The sequence below is a fragment of the Symphodus melops genome (genome assembly GCF_947650265.1).
Source record: "Symphodus melops genome assembly, chromosome: 7".
Lineage (NCBI taxonomy): Eukaryota > Metazoa > Chordata > Actinopteri > Labriformes > Labridae > Symphodus > Symphodus melops.
In genome coordinates this window covers 6,874,221-6,893,418 of record NC_136697.1, presented here as the reverse complement: position 1 = coordinate 6,893,418, position 19,198 = coordinate 6,874,221, and the positions used below count along the sequence as shown (strand labels likewise).

Here is a 19,198-nt window from a genome sequence, read left to right as displayed (position 1 = left end):
AGAAAGGCTCTGATACGCCGTCGTACTTTTCTGCTGTTATTTGTGAAGCTCTTTGTTCTCCTCCTTTGAGAAGTGCTACATGAATAGAGTCATTATTTTATTTGTATTAGACACACGAGGTACCGTCCTTTTTTACATCACTTTGCACTAGAAGCATTCATCTTACATCTAAATGTAAAATGAACCATCGCTGACACTTTGTGACGCCCAATGAAACAGATTGACATTCGATGAAAAGCAGAAGGTCGGAGTCAAACCCGGGCCGCCCGCCTCAGGTGAAATAACCCTTTATATGGTTCATAACCACTGGGCTACACAGCACCATGCACTGAAAACTAATAATGTATAAAGTCGGGCTCAGAAGGTAAAGGGAAAGCTTTGTTCAGGATTCATTTGAAATCAAAACATTGTGTTGTTAATTAAAGAAATGACACAACAATGTTTATTATCTGCAGACTTCTTTATTCTTTCAGCTCCTCAGTCAAACATACATTTTTATTTTTACACTCAATTTACTTTTATTACAGGCTCACGTCAACTATCTAATATATAACATCACTAAATAACTACATGAGATCTTTAATAACTTCTGCTTCAATTTGTAATTCTGTATTGATTTTTTTTTAAATATTTTGTTTTAAATTAGCAGAAAAAAGCAGTCTATGTAAAGTCCCTACCAAAACAACATGTTTAATCATCCAATGAAGCTGCTGAGAAATGTTTTGTGTTAACATGTAAAGAAGAGTATCATCAGCGTAGAGCTTTACATCAACACTGACACCACTGTTTAAAAGGGTCAACAGTGAACCTGCTGACAAATCCACACACTGACTTTGGACAAGTTTACTTTTCTTTGAGAGCTTTTTGTTCCTGGTTGATGTGCGTGTTGTATTCATATCTTCCTGTACATTTTATTCTCTGCAGTGTGAAACTTTAATGAGAGCTTGTTACGAGAGACTGAGTCATTCAGAATGGATTACAGCCGCTAATAGCTCTAAACACTGTGCATCATTTACTAAAGTATTAAACAAAACAATCACTTTTACTGTATATAATATAGGATTTGTTTTACACTGCTGCAAAATGTTCTTGATCATGATTGCAAATATATATATGTATATGTACATATACATATTCATGATTTACTTTTTTTAAATTCATCTAAGCGATAAATGAGATACATTTAAGAGATGATGGTGGGATATAAAATAGAATATAACTTAGTCATCCAGCATGTGTGCAGTTTGTGGACAGACTCTTGTTCCTGAGGACGGTCAGCAGGAAGAGTCCACAGCAGTACACCAGACTCTTCACTGTCAGCACTGTGTAGAGCAGCAAGAGCAGCTTCACCTTGTATGGAGACGGGACAGAGGGATCCACTGGAGGAGATGGAACAGAAAAAAATAAAATCAACAATGTCAGTTTTCTGTTTTTCTCTCTTTTAACAGAATCACTAAATAAAGATGAATCATAAAGTCACCAAGCCTTCATTACCTGTATCTATCCAAGTCTCCACTGTTCCCCCCTCGTGCTGCACGTAGCAGCTGTGTTCATAGATGTACTCTCTTTGATCGATCTGTAAGATGGAGGCAGCACATCCAGACTCTCCCAGCTTCAGCTGCTGTCCGTCAGCAGAGGGCAGCTCCTCTAAACATCCGCTCGCCGTTCGTCGTCTCCAGGAGAATCTGACCACAGGAGGAAACATGGCTGAAGCCACACACAGCAGGGAGCTCTTCTCCTCCAGCCGGCCTCTGGATGCCGCCGGGTACACGCTCAGCACGGGCTTGTCTTTGAAAGAGGAACAAGTAACACACACACACACACACACACACACACACACACACACAGTCAGCAGCACTCAGTGTGATCCTAAAACTACATGAACTCTGCTCTCTGAAACACTCGTTACTACAGTTCCAAGTTCAGTTGAAGTGAAAACACAAACACATGAATAATATCAAATTAAAGATGGTGAATGAAGATACATGAATCTGTTGATTATAATACCAGATCAGTTAGATTTGTTTAAGAAGAAAAGAAAACATTGAAGTGAGTTCAAATTAAATCCATGAAAATAAAAACAAAGTAGGATTATAGCAGCAATAGAATAATATCATTTTATACTTTGTTATATTCTGTATTTATACATTAGATTATGTTTCATCATGCAGTTTATCATTTCATTCAAAAATATTTTCATATGATAAAAACTATTTTTATATTTATCTGGGTTTAAATATAAATTACATATTAACATTCAAGGAAACTCTTTTATCATTTTGAATAAATTAAAAACTAAATATTTATATATAAACCATGTTGTTTACTGTAATTAATACAGATCAATAAAATCCTCACCACAGTTATGTCAGAGAGTTTGTTATTTGTGAAATATTCAATGTTGTGTTTAGAAATGTAAAATAAGGTCAAAGTTGATTTATAAACTAAAGACAAAGGTTTCATAAATCCACGAGGAGACATTAAAATGGACGAATGATAACATGTGATATTAGACAACATATAGTTCAAATGATTGTCTCTGAAAAACAGTTTTTCATTCTGTATTATAGAATAATATTAATGAGCAGCATGAGCATCAAGAACATCTTCAAGTTTGAGTCCAACAATCATCGCTTTGACTATTTGATCCTTTTTAAAGCGTTTCATTCAGACAAAGTCTTTTTCTTCTACGTCGGTCAAGATCAGAAACTCTTTGGAGTCATCTCGTCAGCTGCACTTCTTGTCCTGAAACCTTGTTAGTTATTTTTAATGAACCTCTTATTGAGCCTCAAACTCTTTAAACTTTACAGTTAATTTGCAGAGATTATAAATAAAAAAGACAGATTGTCAATAATGTAGTTTTATTTAAAGGAGAGTTGTTCTGGATGTCTGTCACATTATTAACATCATATTTATATATATTAGTTTTATACTGCAGAAAACAGAATCACTTTATGTGTTGAGATTTGAACATCTATTTAGAGGTAACATCTTTTTATGTCTCAATAGCTGCACGCCTTGAAAACAATCTCCTCTTATTATAAAAACTTTAATATTTCACGTCTCAAGCAGCAACAAGTCATTAAAGTCACATTTCAGACGACTGAAGGAAATCAAAGTTTATTCTTACCTGAAACAAAGAGTCTCGTTCCAGAGCCAAAGATTACGGACCAAGTATCCTCCCCCACAGTGAAAAGATGTGATACAAAAACCTGTCTGCTGCTGAACAACACAAATCATGAACCAGGATCAAACTTCAAACACATTTCTACCTCAGCGTCTCTTCCTTGTTTCTTCTTCTCTGAATATTTCTCCTTTAACAGTGATCTCTGTTGTTTCTTTTCTTACAATGTTTGAACTGAAGGATGGATGAATGGACTGGTTTGAAGAGTCGTACAGACCTTCTTGGTCCCCTGAGGAGGAAATCAATGACTTCACTTTGTTGTAACTCCACCAGTGGATCGAGCAATGGGGATGATCTGAGCTCTCTTTTTCCACTCTTTGCTAGTTTGCTCATTTATGATCTCATGATAGAAAGCTGTTCTCACTTCACTTTGCCATCGAGCCCCCCGATATTACTACAGACTGTCCAGTGTCCATTACCCACGTAGTACTAAATGTAGTTATGTGATCCAGCAGGCAAGAGCGAGTCATGCAGTGTCACTGGATCAGAGCATTGACTGTTTATTAAGAGCAGCAGATCAGACGAGGATGACTCAGCAGTTTTTTAAAGTTTGTCTCCACAGAGTTTAGGAAACATACCTGTAAGTACGAGTGTGTATGCTGGTGTTTGTTGAGTTACTTTAAGTAAAATAGATGTTTGCTACATTAAAATAATCAGGATGTTAATTCTGTTAGCCAGTTATTGAAATGTTCCTGTATGTGTTAGCATCGAGCCTTTCACACCACATTCAGACACTGATGGTAGAGGCTGCTATGTAAAGAATCCATCAGCATTAATAATTCATTCATACACAATGACATGGTGCAAATGAAAAAGCTGTATTTTTCCCCCTGTATTTGGGTCCACTGTGCCTCCAGGTGTCGTCCAGAAGGTGGAGGGTTCAATCCCCAGCTCCTGCAGCAACATGTCCGATGTGTCCTTTGGCAAAACATTTAACCTTTAGTTGCTCCTGCTGCTTCGTTGGTGGTGTATGAGTGAGATTAGTTCCTTCTGATAGTCTCTCTACATAGAAACCTCTACCATCAGCGTGTGAATGCGGAGCTGTGACATGCTGTGTAAAAGCTCAAGTCTATTTATTGACCACAAAAACACATCATCCTTCTTGGTACATTACATTGCTGTGGGGCAAACTTGAAGACAGTGTGTCAGTCCGTCAGAGGAGTGGTTGTGTAGAAGTGGTCCGAGAAAAAAAGCTGATCAGCACAGACTCCAATTCTGGGATCACTGAGGGGATGAATTGAGACAGAGAGCAATAAACACACAAGTCCATGCTAGAAGCTCTTGAACGACTCATCCATGTCAAGTTTCTATCTATCCATTCATTTATCTATCTATCTTCGGTTGGTCGGGCCGTCTGTCTGTCTGTCTATGATGCTGAGAGGAAGCATCATGTCTGAGCACATTTATTAATATTACACTTTTTCAGCTAAAATTTAATATTTTCTGTTTTCATCTCCAGAGTTTGTTTTCTAAAGATGTTTCTTAGCTTCTTGTTAAAGAGCATACAGCAGGTTACAGTTTTTAGTAAATTAACACTTAAAATGGTCTGATAAGGGCCTTAGAAGAAGTCAATTCTTATTTTGATATGTTCTGAAACACAAAAAGGCAATAATTGAGAATATACTGTAAGTGCATATACAAATTTCAATGGTAGAATAATGTTTGTTTAATACGTAATTATTGATAATAAAATAGAAGTCTCCACAGATCGTGTGCTGTTTGTATAAACAGAGCAAGCAGTTTGGAAACAAACAAAACACAAGCTTCACGTCTCTCAGTCCTCTATCCCATTAAATCGTATTTAATTGCATCAGTAAATGCGCTGATGTTAAACTGTGGACTGTGGAGTCTGTTTGTTGTTGTACATCCTGTGTGTGGATTAAGTTCAGAGGACATGCGCTGTGAACTCGTGTTCTCTTTAATATCGGGAACATACTGCACCGTATACTTTATTTGCTATTTAAAAAACGTGAGTACTGAGCTGCATCAGCAATAAAATATAAAAATAAAGACATTTGTGCTGTAGGCTAGTTGCAGCTGTATGATCGGGCTGTATGTCTATGTATTATCTATGTCTATCGCTGTCAACTGAATGAACTGGTGTGCCAAATAAATTGATTCAGGTAGAAAAACTTGTATCATACATGTTGATGAATTACCAACATATAAAATCATGTGATGATGCTAGCTGAAGATTAGTCTGAATTGCTAACAGAAGTAGTTTTTTTCTAAAATTGTGGTGGTGAGGTAAAGTTCGACAAACGTCATGAGGCACAAAGAACCAAGCCTGTATGGGAATTTTGATTATTCTTTGACTTCAGTCTGAAACACAGAGACACGAACACATCAACTCAGTGTGGCTGTACACTCTCAGACATCTGGGTCGACTGAGCTAAGCATGGTCTTTAAAAAACCCCTTCTTTTCCTCTGTCAACATTTGGTGACAAACACTGGATTTCACAGCAATACAGCATGCAACGCTTGACAGTGCAGCAAGACTCAATCAATCTTTATTTGTATAGCGTTAATTCAAAATAAGTGTTATCTGAAGAGACTATACAAATAGCACGGAGAGGACCTTACTCGTTGTCTGTTAACATTAACAAAAGAGCAGGTAATCTAATGCTCATTGTTACGTTCATAAAAAAAACAGGTACAGGACCTTACTTATGGCTATATTACAAGAGCCCAGCTTAATCTGTCAGAGCGTGGCAAGAAAAAACTTTCCTTTAATGGTCCAAAATCTTCAACAGACTGCCAGATGGACATACTGGTCATGATGGAACAACCATCTGCTAAACTGGGGGGGGGGATGTTGTCTTCATCAACATTCCCGAGGAACCTAAGAAATCACACACAGAAAAAGGAGAGGTTAGTAACTGGAACTTTGAGTTATTTTTTGATGGACTGGATACCTTGGTGCACTTAATACATTTCCGTTATACACCTTTTCATGTCTTTGTGTGAGATTCTTGTGTTTGTGTTTATTGCTGATTTTTTGAGTTATGTCTGGGTCTAAAAAATTAGATAGCTTGGTTTGAAATAAATGTATAGAAAACAACTGCGGTTTTTGTCGGTTGAGATACTGGCTGGCACCCCAATGAAAAAAAAGACCTCTTAAAACCGCTACAGTGTGTCGTGTTGGGCCTGCGTTTCAGCGTACACCAGTATGTCCATCTGGCAGACCACGCCATCCAGCCCCTCCAAGAGCTGGGACATCCTTTTCTGGAAATGTTCGGGAGCAGATGAGATGCCAAAAAAGAGTCTATTAAAACAAAATCTCCCGAATGGTGTGATGAATGTGGTTAAAGGGATACAGTGCAGACGCTGTGAATGTTAATCATGGCATTTCTTTTCAACTATTATTGAAGCAAGATACAAAATAAATGCATACTATTTATTTTTCTGTCATTTAAACATGTTAACACGTCTTTTATTGAGCCTATGTCTCCTCCTAACTGCAGCCTGCAGTGCGTAACACTGGGGCTCTTGGATTAGCACGTTCTTTTCAAAGGTGTTAAATTCAGACACCGTCACAACCACCGCAATTGTTGCCTGGCTTGGTAAATCACATTGCGTGTACTAACTTAACTTCTTTGCATTTTCTCCTCCCAGTATTTTGCACGCTGAGGCAGAAACACCTCCTTTTGCATATTCATTAAGGCAAACGTACTATTTGGACAATACGTGTTGTTTTGCTCATATGAAAGACGCAATCCTCACTGCACGCTGTTAGTAGATCAAATAGCAAATTTTTTGCTGGTGGTATCAAGTTTGCACAGGTTTTAATACACGCAAACCTTTAGTAAATCAGGCCCTTTAATTGAGATCTTAGTAAATCAGGCCCTTAGAGACAGTAGGTACCACGAGCAGGCCTGCATTCTGGGAGCGTAATGTTCTCGATGGGTAGTATGGTACAATTACCGTAAATTCCGTACTATTGAGCGCACCTGGATATAAGCCGCACCGGCTAAAAATAAGTAAATAAATGTATTTGTACATATATAAGCCGCACTTGATTATAAGCCGCATGTGTCCACGCTATAACAAGAGGTATTTACACAGACGTAGGCTACCGGTAACATCCGCAAATACTGTAGCGTCCGTACGGACGTTAAAGGAGCGTTCAAATATTAATAACTTTTAATAACCCGATCACTGTCGGCCGTGACCACGCCGTTTACAGCAGAGAGCAACACATAACTTGCCGTAACAATCCAACTCTCTCCCCCAGCGTTCTCTCATACAGCCACTCGACACGTTCTCGCTGGTGCATTCACTGACTCTCCACATAATCGGAATTATGAACACATTATCAACTACTGACTTTACAACATGAACCGTTACAATACGAAGCCTAGCCGACGGTGTCTGTAACACGGCTGATGAAAAAGATGACCGTAATATATTTCACAAGAAAAAGTCCATTCATTCACTGCCTCAGAATGACTTCATTACTCACTTCCTCAGTCTCTGTTGTCGCTGTCAGTGTCATCTTAACGTGCAGCAGCTCTGTTAGCTTCTTTGACAGCCAGGTCGATCGCCTTTAACTTGAAAGCTGCAGCATATGTATTTCTCCGTGTGTTTTCCATCATGAGGGTGCGTGTATGATGCGCAAAATGACTGATATTAAGATCCGACGTGACGAAGTCAAATGTTTTTGCGGCAGAAGCTCATTGTCCCCCATAAAAAATCCATGCATTAGCCGCACCGGAGTAGAAGCCGCAGTGCTCGAAGTGTGAGAAAAAAGTAGCGGCTTATAGTCCGGAATTTACGGTAACTCTTTAAGATAGGATGGTGCCTGACCGTTTAGAGCTTTGTAAGTGAGAAGGATTTTAAATTCTATTAAAGAGGGAGCCAGTGAAGAGAAGCCAATACAGGAGTCATGTGGTCCCTTTTCCTAGCTTTCATCAGAACACGAGCTGCAGCGTTTTGAACTAGCTGAAGGGTCTTTAGAGATTTACCATAGCACCCTGATGAAAGAGAATTACAGTAATCCAACCCGGAGGTAACAAATGCATGAACTAGTTTTTCAGCATCATTTTGCGACAGGATCTGCCTGATCATAGAGATATTACCAAGGTGAAAATAAGCTGTCCTTGAAATGTGTTTAATGTGACAGTTAAAGGACTTATCCTGATCAAAGAGAACTCCTAGATTCCTAACAGTGTTACTAGAGGCCACACTGATACCACTTAGGAGCCGTTATATATCATCAGAGAAAGTCTCTCTGAGGTTCTTAGGTCCAAGCACAATAACTTCAGTCTTGTCTGAGTTAAGCAACCCAGGTGGGTGCAGTCCTGTGTTCAGAGTCCCAGGCTGTTCTAGTTGTTTCTGGTTGTCCTTTGCTCTGACCCCCAGACACTGGTTTACTCTAAGGTTCCTGTGTTGCAAAAACCAGACTGTGTTCTAATCTAACTGGTTCTATCTGTCAGTTCAATGTTCATTGAAACATTGTGAATTATATTGTGTTGTATTTAAATTTGTTTAGAGTTACACTTAAGTCAATTCACAGCAAGTTAGTCAAGTTAGCTGTCAGGATTATTATTTACCGTAAATTCCGGACTATAAGCCGCTACTTTTTTCTCACACTTCGAGCACTGCGGCTTCTACTCCGGTGCGGCTAATGCATGGATTTTTTATGGGGGACAATGAGCTTCTGCCGCAAAAACATTTGACTTCGTCACGTCGGATCTTAATATCAGTCATTTTGCGCATCATACACGCACCCTCATGATGGAAAACACACGGAGAAATACATATGCTGCAGCTTTCAAGTTAAAGGCGATCGACCTGGCTGTCAAAGAAGCTAACAGAGCTGCTGCACGTTAAGATGACACTGACAGCGACAACAGAGACTGAGGAAGTGAGTAATGAAGTCATTCTGAGGCAGTGAATGAATGGACTTTTTCTTGTGAAATATATTACGGTCATCTTTTTCATCAGCCGTGTTACAGACACCGTCGGCTAGGCTTCGTATTGTAACGGTTCATGTTGTAAAGTCAGTAGTTGATAATGTGTTCATAATTCCGATTATGTGGAGAGTCAGTGAATGCACCAGCGAGAACGTGTCGAGTGGCTGTATGAGAGAACGCTGGGGGAGAGAGTTGGATTGTTACGGCAAGTTATGTGTTGCTCTCTGCTGTAAACGGCGTGGTCACGGCCGACAGTGATCGGGTTATTAAAAGTTATTAATATTTGAACGCTCCTTTAACGTCCGTACGGACGCTACAGTATTTGCGGATGTTACCGGTAGCCTACGTCTGTGTAAATACCTCTTGTTATAGCGTGGACACATGCGGCTTATAATCAAGTGCGGCTTATATATGTACAAATACATTTATTTACTTATTTTTAGCCGGTGCGGCTTATATCCAGGTGCGCTCAATAGTACGGAATTTACGGTATTTGAAAGAAATCAAATAAAGAATCAATCCAGACAGCAGTAAAATAATCCCTCAGTTCATTGTGTGTGTGATGGAGGTGAAGGACTCAGTGAGCTGTGGTTTACTGCTGTCTTCCTGTCACAAACTTTATCTGACTTCTGCTCATCTGTTGCTTTTTGTTCAGCCTGCTCCGATCATTTCTCACTGTGGGGAACATTTTTATCACAGGAGCAGTAGTATGTGGCTGAATGAGAGGATTTAACCTTCTGGATCTGCAGCTCACAGAGGTTCTGTTTGATCACAGCTGAGAAATCATCTTTCTGAGGATGATTGTCTTTGTGCATCCTACTCCTATCAATCCTCAGAATCCTTGTGAATGTTTCTGTGTCTTTTTTCTGGTACCAGTGCACATAACCATTACCTAAATCACAATGGTCTAAACGTTCACAGGTGAAGGAGACTTTTTCTCCAACTTTCCTGGTCAGAGACAAACCGTCCTGTTTGAGCTCTGTTGTCATGGCAGCCAGCGCTATAGAGAAACAGACAGATGAAGGTTAGTGTGACGGTTTATTCACATTCATTTTTCACCTCCTCCATGAGGTCATGTTAAAACCAGATCAGTATAATCACACAGTTGAGTTACATTCATCACACAGAGACAGGGCTGGTTTATTCAAGGTTGAGTTTGTTGGCTCCTGATTGGCTGGAAACACTCACCTGAGCACACACAGCACAGAGCCACAGCAGGGAGGAGAAACATTTTGTTGTTTTTCTCTGGTGGACCTGAGGAGAAGTGAAGCCAAACCAGGACGAGCTGTGGGGTCAGACTGAGCCGGGTGCTTTCTAACAGGTCCTCAGAACTCCCATCAGCCCCTGCTGCTGACTCATGATTGACAGCTGGGCTGGAGCTGCTGTGCGGTTTTCTACAGAGTCTGAGGCTTTGAAGGAGGGAGGAGGCGGAGCTAAGTATCAACAGACAGGATACAGTAAGCATCCTCTGTTTCCTGTGTGTTAATAGACAGGTGTTAATGTGAAGACACACTGATCTCATCACTGATGTGGATGTGTTTCAATCACTTTAGGAACACAAGAAGGAACTCTTATCATGAAGAGTGGAAAGTTTCAAGTTTGTGTTCAATCTCTGAATCAGAATCAGAAATACTTTTACCCCAGGAGGAGATTTGATCCTTACAGCAGCTCTAACACAAAACATAGAAGAAGAAATGTTGTGAAATAAACTGAAATATGACTGAAATAAGGAATCTAAATAAGAGTCAAAGCATTAAGTACAAGACAGAGTGTTACAGCTGCGTAACAAGCAGCATGTTATTACAGAATAAGCTTTGTATAAAGTGCAGATTATGAAATAAATGAGCCATGTACAAAAGCACAGAGAGTATTTCTCAATAGTTTCAGTATTGCATGTTGAGTTAATGGACAGATTTTTGAGCGTTTAAGATCCAGAGTACTGCACAGTTTAAATCAATAATAAATGATGAATAATGGAGGATCAATCCTTCAATCAAACATGTATTCATCCATGTATTCCCAATGCCATGAATGTGCTCCTGAGTCTGACCAGCAGGAGGCGCCGGGAGACATTCTCCAAGATGACCTGCACCTTAGACAGCATGGTGCTCTGTGACAGCGCTCCGTCAGAGAGTCCAGCTCCATCCCCTCAACTTTGTTTTCTTTGTAAAGGTTTAAATAATGTGTTGAATATTAATTCCTCTGAAATCAAGAGGACTTCACTGTAGACGAAAACATTTCATAGATAAGAGTTTGTTTGAAACAACATTAAATACTCAAACAAACAAACATATCTGATTAGAGGTCATTGACTATTAGTGCCTTCATAATCTCACACAAGATCCCAGTTGTGCTTTTAGTAAATGTACAACTTTTTAAATACACACAGTCTGATTTTTTCTTTAAAGAAGACCTTTCAGTTCAGTTGAAAATAATTTATCATGAATTAAAAAGTTTCAATAAGCATAATTTATCTATATAAGCTAAAGTCCATTTTAAAAAGTTTGTATAAAAATGTTTTTAGACACACTCACAGGATCTGACTGTGTAAAGACAAAATGTACTTGTGTTTATTTAATTATTCATGCCAGATCTCAGAACACTTCTCTGATATTAACTCTCTATATATATGAAATGACCTCTACCCCCCTGCAGTTATCACCTCATATGACTGATATTCTGTTCAGACCAGAATTAACCTTCACTTTGACTCCCCCAAGTGTCTGCTAAACACACTGCTCCATAAATGTCAGTACGACATGTTTTGATATTCTGCCTCTTTATTCTTTTATTCAACTTTTACTGAACCAGAGGAGTCGTCCATGATGGATGTCAGCTTCACTAAAATCCTCCTCTACAGAATCCAAAGGACAGGCCAGGACAGAACCATCCCTCCTGACCAGTCTGTTCAGTCTCTTCCTGTCTCTCTCTGTGCTCCCTCCTCCCCAGCAGACCACTGCATAGAAAACTGCAGAAGCCCCCACAGAGTCATAAAACATCCCTAACAGAGTCCTGCACACTCCAAAGGACCTCAGTCGTCTCAGCAGATGCAGACGACTTTGGCCCCTCTTGTAGAGGGCGTCGGTGTTGTGTGACCAGCCCAGTTTATTGTTGAGTTGAACACCCAGGTACATCTCAATGTCCAGACCCTGGATGTTAACCAGCGCAGTCTGAGGTGACTTCCTGCTGAAGTCTATCACCATCTCCTTAGTCTTGCTGGCGTTGAGCTCAAGGTGTTTATGTTTGCTCAATTTGACAAAGTCCACGATGACCTGCCTTAACTCTTGTTTGCTGCCCTTGGGCAAACACCCCACAATGGCGGTGTCATCAGAGAAGTTCTGCAGGTGGCAGCTCCCAGAGTTGTAGCAGAAGTGCGAGGTGTACAGGGTGAAGAGAAAGGGGGAGAGCACTGTCCCCTGTGGGGCCCCTGTGCTGCAGACCACCATGTCAGACTCACAGTCCTGGAGCCTCACGTACTGTGGTCTGTTGGACAGGTAGTCAGTCGTCCATGCAGCCAGGTGACTCTCCCTTCCAGCCAGCTTCTCCCTGAGCAGTGCGGGCTGGATGGTGTTGAAGGCACTGGAGAAGTCAAAGAACATGACCCTCACAGTGCTGCCGGTGTTCTCCAGGTGAGTCCAGGATCTGTGCAGCAGGTAGATAACCGCGTCATCCACCCCGATGTCTGGTTGGTAGGTGAACTACAGGGGATCCAAGTTCAAAGTCAGCAGGGGGCGGAGGTTGTTGAGGATGATCCTCTCCATGGTCTTCATCAGGTGAGAGGTGAGGACCACAGGTCTGAAGGGCTCCCTGAGTTGCGATGTCTGCGGCCTCGTAAAAAACTGCTCATCTGATATTTTCATGGGTCGTATCATCAGTCATCCATACATACACCTCTGATGACACACCTCTGATCATAGCTCTTCGGTAAACTGTAATTAATACTATAGTAGTTGAAGGTTTCAGTTTGTGGTTTCATGCCTCTGAACTCTCTTCTGGTCCACCTCTATCTCAGTGGAAAACACCTTGCAGACTCAGTGATAGTTGAAATCCAGCAGAGGGAGGTAGAGGAGTGGATGGGTTCATACAGCAGCAGATATGTTTCTGTTCTCGGAGGTTATCAGGACTCATAAAACAACAGAGGATCAAACTCTTGTTGTCTGCAGCAGACGAGCTCTGTGGGCTTCCTCTCTGCTGCAGCTTCCTCCTCACCGTTATCTGAGGTTTTTCACATTAATAACACATCGACAGTTACGACCTTTGAATGTGGTTTAATAACTGTTCCAGGAACTTTAGTTAGTGCTGAAAACTGTCTCAGGTTTGATCTGTGCTCTTTATCTGTTTATATAATGAACTCAGAGCTGAGACTCTGATAATGTGAAACATCTCTAATAAGCTCTTTTCACAATAAGATCACATTTAATCTTCATTAGAGTGGGCTCTTTGTGTAATAACGACAAGAAGAAGAAGAATGACGTTAAACACAACAAATCTGAATAATGACACATAACAAAAATAATACAAACTTTAAAATGTTTAGCTGATAAATACTGAAACCTTGTGTAAGTCAGGAGTATTTACTCATGAACACGGGTCTTCATTTTCATTTCTTTACTCCGACTGAACATGAGGACCTTCTTTAAAATAAAACGGAGCCTTTAATTTAGAAGAAAACACTCTGAATGTTTGTGTTTAAAAAGTTGTACATTTACTAGAAACACAACTGGGATATTGTTTGAGATTATGAAGGCACTAATGTCACCCATAAGAAAAACAAACGATGGTGCTGTTCACCTTGGATCAGGCCGGCAGTCACTGACCTCTATAATCACATTTAAAATCTCAATACATATTCAGAGTTTGATTTCTGGTGAACTTACTTTATAATCTGAAGAACTCTGAGTTTGTCTTTGTAAATGTTCTCTTTTCTGTTTTTGCTTTAGAAAGGCTCTGATACGCCGTCATACTTTTCTGCTGTCATGTGTGAAGCTCTTTGTTCTCCTCCTTTGAAAAGTGCTACATGAATAGAGTCATTATTTTATTTGTATTAGACACACGAGGTACCGTCCTTTTTTACATCACTTTGCATTAGAAGCATTCATCTTACATCTAAATGTAAAATGAACCATCGCTGACACTTTGTGACGCCCAATGAAACAGATTGACATGCGATGAAAAGCAGAAGGTCGGAGTCAAACCCGGGCCGCCCACCTCGGGTGAAATGACCCTTTATATGGTTCATAACCACTGGGCTACACAGCACCATGCACTGAAAACTAATAATGTATAAAGTCGGGCTCAGAAGGTAAAGGGAAAGCTTTGTTCAGGATTCATTTGAAATCAAAACATTTTAAAGAAATGACACAACAATGTTTATTATCTGCAGACTTCTTTATTCTTTCAGCTCCTCAGTCAAACATACATTTTTATTTTTACACTCAATTTACTTTTATTACAGGCTCACGTCAACTATCTAATATATAACATCACTAAAAAACTACATGAGATCTTTAGTAACTTCTGCTTCAATTTGTAATTCTGTATTGATTTTTTAAAATATTTTCCTTTAAATTAGCAGAAAGAAGCAGTCTATGTAAAGTCCCTACCAAAACAACATGTTTAATCATCCAATGAAGCTGCTGAGAAATGTTTTGTGTTAACATGTAAAGAAGAGTATCATCAGCGTAGAGCTTTACATCAACACTGACACCACTGTTTAAAAGGGTCAACAGTGAACCTGCTGACAAATCCACACACTGACTTTTGACAAGTTTACTTTTCTTTGAGAGCTTATTGTTCCTGGTTAATGTGTGTGCTTGTATTCATATCTTCCTGTACATTTTATTCTCTGCAGTGTGAAACTTTAATGAGAGCTTGTTACGAGAGACTGAGTCATTCAGAATGGATTACAGCCGCTAATAGCTCTAAACACTGTGCATCATTTACTATAGTATTAAACAAAACAATCACTTTTACTGTATATAATATAGGATTTGTTTTACAGTGTAAAACAATCCTATATATATATTCATGATTGAGATTTTTAAATTCATCTAAGCGATAAATTAGATACCTTTCAGAGATGATGGTGGGATATAAAATAGAATATAACTTAGTCATCCAGCATGTGTGCAGTTTGTGGACAGACTCTTGTTCCTGAGGACGGTCAGCAGGAAGAGTCCACAGCAGTACACCAGACTCTTCACTGTCAGCACTGTGTAGAGCAGCAAGAGCAGCTTCACCTTGTATGGAGACGGGACAGAGGGATCCACTGGAGGAGATGGAACAGAAAAAAATAAAATCAACAATGTCAGTTTTCTGTTTTTCTCTCTTTTAACAGAATCACTAAATAAAGATGAATCTACGCTGCATAAAGTCGCCAAACCTTCATCTTTTCCCCCCTCGTGCTGCACATAGCAGCTGTATTCACAGATGTACTCTCTTTGATCGATCTGTAAGATGGAGGCAGCACATCCAGACTCTCCCAGCTTCAGCTGCTGTCCGTCAGCAGAGGGCAGCTCCTCTAAACATCCGCTCGCCGTTCGTCGTCTCCAGGAGAATCTGACCACAGGAGGAAACATGGCTGAGGCCACACACAGCAGGGAGCTCTTCTCCTCCAGCCGGCCTCTGGATGCCGCCGGGTACACGCTCACCACGGGCTTCGCCACCTGCTCGTCTATGAAAGAGGAACAAGTAACACACACACACACACACACACACACACACACACACAGTCAGCAGCATTCAGTGTGATCCTAAAACTACATGAACTCTGCTCTCTGAAACACTCGTTACTACAGTTCCAAGTTCAGTTGAAGTGAAAACACAAACACATGAATAATATCAAATTAAAGATGGTGAATGAAGATACATGAATCTGTTGATTATAATACCAGATCAGTTAGATTTGTTTAAGAAGAAAAGAAAACATTGAAGTGAGTACAAATTAAATCCATGAAAATAAAAACAAAGTAGGATTATAGCAGCAATAGAATAATATCATTTTATACTTTGTTATATTCTGTATTTATACATTAGATTATGTTTTATCATGCAGTTTATCTTTTCAGTCAAATATATTTTCATTCAATAAAAAAACTGATATTGATCTGGGTTTAAATACAAATTACATATCAACCTTCAAGGAAAGTATATTATCATTCCTTATTCCATTATATTATAATCCTCACCACAGTTATTTCAGTTTGTTATTTGTGAAATATTCAATGTTGTGTTTAGAAATGTAAAATAAGGTCAAAGTTGATTTATAAACTAAAGACAAAGGTTTCATAAATCCACGAGGAGACATTAAAATGGACGAATGATAACATGTGATATTAGACAACATGTAGTTCAAATGATTGTCTCTGAAAAACAGTTTTTCATTCTGTATTATAGAATAATATCAATGAGCAGCATGAGCATCAAGAACATCTTCAAGTTTGAGTCCAACAATCATCGCTTTGACTATTTGATCCTTTTTAAAGCGTTTCATTCAGACAAAGTCTTTTTTCTTCTACGTCGGTCAAGATCAGAAACTCTTTGGAGTCGCCTCGTCAGCTGTACTTCTTGTCCTGAAACCTTGTTAGTTATTTTTAATGAACCTCTTATTGAGCCTCAAACTCTTTAAACTTTACAGTTAATTTGCAGAGATTATAAATAAAAAAGACAGATTGTCAATAATGTTGTTTCATTTAAAGAAGAGTTGTTCTGGATGTCTGTAACATTATTAACATCATATTTATATCTATTAGTTTTATACTGCAGAAAACAGAATCACTTTATGTGTTGAGATTTGAACATCTATTTAGAGGTAACATCTTTTTATGTCTCAATAGCTGCACGCATTGAAAACAATCTCCTCTTATCATAAAAACTTTAATATTTCACGTCTCAAGCAGCAACAAGTCACTAAAGTCATATTTCAGACGACTGAAGGAAATCAAAGTTTATTCTTACCTGAAACAAAGAGTCTCGTTCCAGAGCCAAAGATTGGGAACCAAGTATCCTCCCCCACAGTGAAAAGATGTGATACAAAAACCTGTCTGCTGCTGAACAACACAAATCATGAACCAGGATCAAACTTCAAACACATTTCTACCTCAGCGTCTCTTCCTTGTTTCTTCTTCTCTGAATGTTTCTCCTTTAACAGTGATGTCTGTTGTTTCTTTTCTTACAATGTTTGAACTGAAGAATGGATGAATGGACTGGTTTGAAGAGTCATACAGACCTTCTTGGTCCCCTGAGGAGGAAATCAATGACTTCACTTTGTTGTAACTCCACCAGTGGATCGAGCACTGGGGATGATCTGAGCTCTCTTTTTCCACTCTTTGCTAGTTTGCTCATTTATGATCTCATGATAGAAAGCTGTTCTCACTTCACTTTGCCATCGAGCCCCCCGATATTACTACAGACTGTCCAGTGTCCATTACCCACGTAGTACTAAATGTAGTTATGTGATCCAGCAGGCAAGAGCGAGTCATGCAGTGTCACTGGATCAGAGCATTGACTGTTTATTAAGAGCAGCAGATCAGACGAGGATGACTCAGCAGTTTTTTTAAAGTTTGTCTCCACAGAGTTTAGGAAACCTGTAAGTACGAGTGTGTATGCTGGTGTTTGTTGAGTTACTTTAAGTAAAATAGATGTTTGCTACATTAAAATAATCAGGATGTTAATTCTGTTAGCCAGTTATTGAAATGTTCCTGTATGTGTTAGCATCGAGCTTTTCACACCACATTCAGACACTGATGGTAGAGGCTGCTATGTAAAGTATCCATCAGTATCAATAATTCATTCATACACAATGACAAGGTGCAAATGAAAAAGCTGTATTTTTCCCCCTGTATTTGGGTCCGCTGTGCCTCCAGGTGTCATCCAGAAGGTGGAGGGTTCAATTCCCAGCTCCTTCAGCAACATGTCCGATGTGTCCTTTGGCAAAACATTTAACCTTTAGTTGCTCCTGCTGCTTCGTTGGTGTTGTATGAGTGAGATTAGTTCCTTCTGATAGTCTCTCTACATAGAAACCTCTACCATCAGCGTGTGAATGCGGAGGTGTGACGTGCTGTGTAAAAGCTCAAGTCTATTTATTGACCACAAAAACACATCATCCTTCTTGGTACATTACATTGCTGTGGGGCAAACTTGAAGACAGTGTGTCAGTCCGTCAGAGGAGTGGTTGTGTAGAAGTGGTCCGAGAAGAAAAGCTGATCAGCACAGACTCCAATTCTGGGATCACTGAGGGGATGAATTGAGACAGAGAGCAATAAACACACAAGTCCATGCTAGAAGCTCTTGAACGACTCATCCATGTCAAGTTTCTATCTATCCATTCATTTATCTATCTATCTTCGGTTGGTCGGGCCGTCTGTCTGTCTGTCTATGACACTGAGAGGAAGCATCGTGTCTGAGCACATTTATTAATATTATACTTTTTCAGCTAAAATTGAATATTTTCTGTTTTCATCTCCAGAGTTTGTTTTCTAAAGATGTTTCTTAGTTTCTTGTTAAAGAGCATATAGCAGGTTACACTTTTTAGTAAATTAACACTTAAAATGGTCTGATAAGAGCCTTAGAAGAAGTCAATTCTTATTTTGATATGTTCTGAAACACAAAAAGGCAATAATTGAGAATATACTGTAAGTGCATATACAAATTTCAATAGGTAGAATAATGTTTGTTTAATACGTAATTATTGATAATAAAATAGAAGTCTCCACAGATCGTGTGCTGTTTGTATAAACAGAGCAAGCAGTTTGGAAACAAACAAAACACAAGCTTCACGTCTCTCAGTCCTCTATCCCATTAAATCGTATTTAATTGCATCAGTAAATGCGCTGATGTTAAACTGTGGACTGTGGAGTCTGTGTGATGTTGTGCATCCTGTGTGTGGATTAAGTTCAGAGGACATGCGCTGTGAACTCGTGTTCTCTTTAATATCAGGAACATACTGCACCATATACTTTATTTGCTATTTAAAAAACGTGAGCACTGAGCTGCATCAGCAATAAAATATAAAAATAAAGACATTTGTGCTGTAGACTAGTTGCAGCTGTATGATCGGGCTGTATGTCTATGTATTATCTATGTCTATCGCTGTCAACTG

General features: G+C 39.4%; 3 long non-coding RNA genes across 3 annotated transcripts in view; all 3 read right to left on the bottom strand.

Annotated features, from left to right (window-relative positions):
• The window catches only part of LOC306826490, a 207,053-nt gene that overhangs the window by 122,548 nt on the left and 65,307 nt on the right, over positions 1 to 19,198 (bottom strand). The gene's annotated exons all lie outside the window — the stretch shown is intronic.
• Positions 442 to 3,358, bottom strand: LOC306827281. Its single transcript, XR_013779605.1, has 3 exons — positions 3,131 to 3,358; positions 1,495 to 1,788; positions 442 to 1,379 (listed from the first exon to the last, which is right to left on the bottom strand). It is a non-coding gene; the product is annotated as an uncharacterized lncRNA (long non-coding RNA).
• LOC306827228 lies at positions 14,469 to 17,498 on the bottom strand. The gene is made up of 3 exons (XR_013779594.1): positions 17,056 to 17,498; positions 15,482 to 15,772; positions 14,469 to 15,367 (listed from the first exon to the last, which is right to left on the bottom strand). It is a non-coding gene; the product is annotated as an uncharacterized lncRNA (long non-coding RNA).